This window comes from Humulus lupulus, chromosome 2 (genome assembly GCF_963169125.1).
Source record: "Humulus lupulus chromosome 2, drHumLupu1.1, whole genome shotgun sequence".
Lineage (NCBI taxonomy): Eukaryota > Viridiplantae > Streptophyta > Magnoliopsida > Rosales > Cannabaceae > Humulus > Humulus lupulus.
Window position 1 is genome coordinate 201,156,487 of NC_084794.1, and position 6,075 is coordinate 201,162,561.

The following is a 6,075-nucleotide window of genomic DNA, read 5'->3' on the forward strand; positions in this document are numbered from 1 at the left end:
ACACCATGTTATCAGTTGATATTATATCATGTTATCTGATGATATTACGTCATATTATCTGTTGATATTATATCATGTTGGATTGTGTTTTCTTGCTGGGCTTCGGCTTACGGGTGCTACGTGGTGCATGTAAAGGCAAGAGGAAGCTGGACCATCCTTGAGTTGGAGAGCTTAGGTGATGACGTGTACATATGCAGCTGCTCGTCCGCCATGGTCAAGGTTTAAAGTGGAACTAGGGTTGAACCCTGTTTTGCCGCTTAGAACGGCCTGTTGTAAATATTTTCTGTAATAAACTCTTAAACATTATTTTCGGGATCCCAATGTATATATTAAACTTTCTAGTGAAACGTTACATCATAATCAAAGATTTTAATCCCTAAACTGCTGATCATACCCAGATCACGATTTTGGCCAAATGACTCGGTTGGCGAGTTTAGCACTGTTTACAAGGCACACCGTAACGGTCCCTGGAGTTTGGGGCGTTACAATAGCTGTCGAACCTTCACAGGAAAACCCATACAACATCATGGAGGTTGCCTTTAGTTCGGTCACAGACAATCCCATATTATCCAGTGTGAACCAGAATAGCAGGTTCATAGAACTCCCGTTATCGACCAAGGTTCGCCTAACTCTCAGATTGGCGAGCTGGACGGTTATGACTAGAGGGTCGTTATGCAGGAACTGGACATGACTAGCGTCTTCTTCAGTAAAATTGATCAGTTGTTTGCTGTTTAGACAAACGCTGCTCTAGGATGAACTCAACTCCATTGTGAGACCTCAGCTCATTGACATACCTCTTCTGGGCATTTTTGTTCGTGCTTGCCAGATGAGGGGCTCCAAAGATGGTGGTTATCTCTCCTCCTATTTTTGGAGGAGGGGTGTCCTAATTCACCTGGGCTCCGATCTGATTTGCGGGGGCTTCCGGAGCTAATTGAGTGTTTTGCCCAATGAGCTGATTAGGAGTGATTCCATTCCGGGCATACTGAGCCAGGGGCTCGGCCCTGATGAGCGTCTCGCTCTCATCCTTCAAATGCCTACAGTCATCGGTACTGTGACCAATGTCATTATGGAATCGACAAAATTTTGAAGGGTCTCTCTTCGCCCTTTGATTTTTTAGAGGCTTCGGCTTCTTCCACGGAAAGCGGGCATAATTTCCCAAGAAGATGCGCTATCTGGTATCCGTGAGGTCGGCGTAAGTCGCGTAGATTGGTTTGAACTTCTCCATGGGCTTATTTTTCTTTGAACCATTCTGGTCGCCTTTGCCACTTCCCTTCCTCTTGCTTCCTCCCCTTGGTTATTCTGGGTAACGGTTTGAGCCATAGCTGCAACGTCCGTTACCTCTCGAACGGGCTGGGCAGGGACTTGGCTGGTTCCTGGGAGTGAAGCTCGCACCTTGTCCAGGTTGATCCACCTCTGAGCCCTGTTCAGGAACTCGTCTACTGTGTTGACACCCTTTCTTTGGATCTCTTTCCACAGGTCACCTCCGACGAGGATTCCTGTTCTCATCGCCATAAGCCTAGAGCTTTCATCCGCGTCTTTAGCTCGCGCAATGATGTTGGCGAACCTACTCAAGTAAGCTTTCAGAGGCTCTCCGGGCTACTGCTTTACATTTTCCAGGGAGTCTGCCTTTATCCGAGCTGCTTGAGAAGCCTGGAATGCCCTCTTAAAGTCAGCGGAGAAGCTCTTCCACGAGCTGATAGAATGCTTTTTGTATTGCTTGAACCATTGCCTAGCCAGTCCGACCAGAGTCGAAGGGAATACTAAGCACCTTAACTCGAGTATGATGTTATGGGCCATCATTAGGGTATTGAACATCCCCAAGTGGTCGGACGGATCTCCATCTCCGTCGAATTTTGATAAATGGGGCATCCTAAAACCCGGTGGGTATGGTGTTGCAGCGATGTTGGAAGCGAAAAGCTCGAGCTCATCCCCTGAGTCATACTCGTCTTTTTCCTTCTCTGATAGGAGTTTTTTCATCAGTTCCTCCATCTGGGCCAACCTCTCGAGGGTTGGGTCCTTGGTTCCCTGGGGCTGTTCAACAGATCCCATTTGACCATACGCGTTTGACGGGTTATTGTCCCTCCAAGTTTGAGCTTGGTTTGGTGGGGCATTCCCATTATCGCTCACTTCGGAAGGACTTTCCTCGTGGTGAGTTTCGCGGACTCCATCGCGAGCTGAATTGGTTCTTTGCGAATTTGGGCGACCTCGCAGATCGGTATGTGGATCAACTCGAGGGTTCTGAGCCGAACTTAGCTGATTCCTCAAATCTACGCTGGTCCTTTCACTTCGACGGCCCTCCGTCCAATAGCTTCCGTTAGAAAAACTCAAAGCTTGCGGCCGAGGATGAGGATCTGGGATATTCCCGCGTGCTCGTGAGACATGAGCAGGGGCAGTGGTAGGAGGATTCCTCCTGCTGTTTCCATAGGTAGGAACATCTCGAGCTAAACGAGGTGGGGACAGGTGCCTTATCTATGACAGAGGATGCCTGATTGGTGAGGCATTCCTTGTCCCATCAGGCCGGACCAAGTTAGCTTGCGGTCGCTCTGCTCCACCATTTCTGGTTCTCTGTGCCTGGTGATCTGATCGCGGTACAGGGAAGTGGTTGGGAAATGTTGTCTTTGCGAGTTTTTCTTTGACGGTCTGTGTGGGTTTCCATGGGCATTTGACAGTGGCGCCGAAATCGGAGTCGAGGTTCTGACCGACCTGTTGACTCATTGATGATCTCTGGGAAAGCCACCAAACGGGGTTTCTTGGTGATTGTGCGAAACGAGCGTAGAACTTGGAGTTGAGGTTCTAACCAACCGACTGGGCCTGCGTCGACTATCCCGGCAGGACTTACGAGTCCCGTCTTGCCTCTTTTCGACGTTAACGTCGGTTGTAAGAGGGAGTAGCCGAGCACAGACTTCCTCAATTTTCTTGTTTGCTTTTGCTAGATGGCTCCTCAACTGCATGTTCTCCAACTCACTGCAGTCAAGTAATCCGGGTTCAGATTCGGCGGTAGAGGTGCTGAACTTCCGGTGTTGCTGTGGCCCATTGGTTGCTTTTCCGACTGCTGCTGAATCTCCGGGTTTTGTTCGTCAGAAACAACAGTATGATGAGCCTCCTGCCCACCATGCTGATCCGTTTCGTTACCGTGCCTTGAACGAGTGACCACCATGATGAACTTTTTCCTGAATCTTTCTTAATGGCACTAATTTGCAGCTCTCAATGAAAGCACCAAATTGTTGACGCAGTTTTTTGCCAATAGTGTATTACGTAATTAGTTGGAATAAACTAGTGCTTCAGGATAAACCGTAGTAAGAATAATGACTCTTAAGGATGCTTAGAATGAAATAATAAGAACACTCATTCCTTTTTACGTGGTTCGAAGGCTAAATTCCCCCTAGTCCACGAGTCGATATTATTACTGTATTTCTCTCTATATTTCGACAGAGTATTTATATTACACAGAAAAAACCCAACCCCTTTTCTATCCAAGGTCCTGATATTTACAGAAGAACCATCCCAGGATAGGTGCAGGGGTCATCATGTGGATATCCATCCTATATGTGACCTTTCCTCCACAAATGATGACTATTATAATATATATTAAGGTATGGTCTAATCATTAGGTAAAATTGATTATGGGTCGTCTGGCGTAAATGGACATGTGATGTTTGATCACGCACGTTTATGTTGCGTGTGCGAGAATTCAGGGGTAATGGACATGTAATGTCTGACCACACACGTTTATAAACAACGTATCTAGGTTTATAAATGCTCCTGGATATGGAAGATTGCCAAAGTACCACGACCTGAACATAACGCCAGATCGTGCCCAGGATGCTGTGTTTTACATCCATCTCCAGCTCGTACCTTAATGCTTCGTATTCCTCAGCTCATGTTATTACCTGGGGGGTCGCACTGACTTCGCAGAGCAGATATAAACTTGTGGGTCCCTTAGTACTGTTCTTAGCTAGCTAGCTGTACTCGAGCTTCCTAAAAGACCTGGGCTGAATATTAGGGCGTACATCATCCATGTCTTAAACATAGAAAAAAGCTTTCCACCAGTACAACAAAAAAAGAGGCTGCTCGACAAAGATAGATCAAAAGCGTTGAAAGAAGAGATCGAGAAGCTAAAGGAGAACCGATTCATCAGGGTAGCATTTTATCCATCTTGGGTCTCTAATCCCTTGCTGGTTCCCAAGCTGAATGGAAAGTGGAGGACATGCGTGGATTTCACAGACCTCAATAAAGCCTGCCTGAAGGATTATTTCCCACTCCCAAGGATCGACCGGCTGGTCGATGCCACTTCAGGGCATGAGATCCTATCATTCATGGATGCATACTCTAGATACAATCAGATCAGTATACACCCACCTGACGAGGATCACACTAGCTTTCGAACTGATGCAAGGCTTTACTGTTACAAAGTAATGCCCTTCTGTTTGAAAAATGCTGGTGCGACTTACCAGCGACTAGTCAATCACATATTGAAAGAGTTGATCGGTGTTAATATGGAGGTATATGTTGATGACATGCTGGTTAAGTCAAAGAAGGCAGAAGAACACATTGGGGACCTACAAGAGTGCTTCAACGTCTTGAACAAATATCAGATGAAGCTAAATCCCCTTAAGTGTTCCTTCGGAGTTGGATCGGGGAAATTTTTGGGATTCATAGTGAACTCGCAAGGTATTGAAGCTAATCCCGAAAAGATCAAGGCCCTAATCGAGATGAAGTCGACAACTAAAATTAAAGATTTTCAAAGTCTAACCGGGAGGATTGCCACTTTGAGTAGATTAATTTCTAAATCAACGGACAAATGCGTTCCATTTTTTAATCTGCGTAGGGGCAATAAAAAGTTGGAATGGACAGAAGAGTGCGAGAAGGCTTTCCAGGCTCTAAAGTCTCATATGCCGCAACCACCAATTTTTTCCAAATCGGTCGAGAAAGAAACTTTGTTCATCTATTTGGTGATTACCGAGTATGCTGCAAGTGCTGTCCTGATCAGAGAGGAGAAACATGTTCAAAAAGCAGTGTATTATATAAGCAAGAGGCTAATGGGAGCAGAACTGCGATATCCGCCCATTAAGAAATTAGCATATTGCTTGATTTTAGCCTCCAGCAAGCTGCAACCATAGTTCCAAGCTCACCCCATCATAGTACTCACCGACCAGCCACTACGGCAAGTCTTGTAGAAACCAGAAGCCGCCGGTCGATTATTGAAATGGGCAGTTGAACTTGGACAGTTTTATATTTCTTACTCGCCACGAGCAACTGTGAAGGGACAGGCTATAGCAGATTTTGTTGCAGAATTTACTGGGCTCCAAGATACCGAGCCGATAGAAGAGCCTGAACTCCAAAGCCAAACTCCTTCCTGGAAGTTGTTCGTAGATGGCTCTTTCAATGAGCACAATGCTGGAGCAGGTTTGATCTTAGTCACACCCGAAGGACATCGATTCCAGTGTGCACTCAGATTCGACTTCACAGTGTCTAGTAACGAAGCCGAATATGAAGCTCTACTCGCAGGAATAAGATTAGCCAAGGACATGGATATAAAGTCACTTGAAATCTACAGTGACTCCTAGTTAGTGGTTAATCAAATTATTGGAGAATATTAAGCCCAGGGTCTGAAGATGGCTGCTTATTTGAACAAGGCAAAGTTTGAAAAATATACTCTCCAGCAAGTACCTCACGATCAGAACTCAAACGCTGATGCTTTGGCCAAGTTAGCAAGCGTGAAGGATGCTGACACCTTGAATACAGTACCTGTTGAAAATTTGTCCACACCGAGCATTCAAGTAGAAGAGTCTTCCCTAGTAATCCAAGCAATAGACACATGGATGGCTCCCTTCATTGAATACTTAGAGCATGGAGTGCTGCCAAAGGAAAGAAACAAAGCAAGAACCCTCCAAAGACAATCAACTCGATTCATTTTGGTCGATGGAGTTTATGCAGGAAGGAGTACTCAATGCCATTTCTGAGGTGTGTTTCAAAGGAAAAGGCCAAGGAATTAATGCAAGATGTCCATGAAGGTTTCTGCGGAGATCATGCTAGGGGCAGAGTTTATAAAAAAAGATCCTAAGGCAATGATAC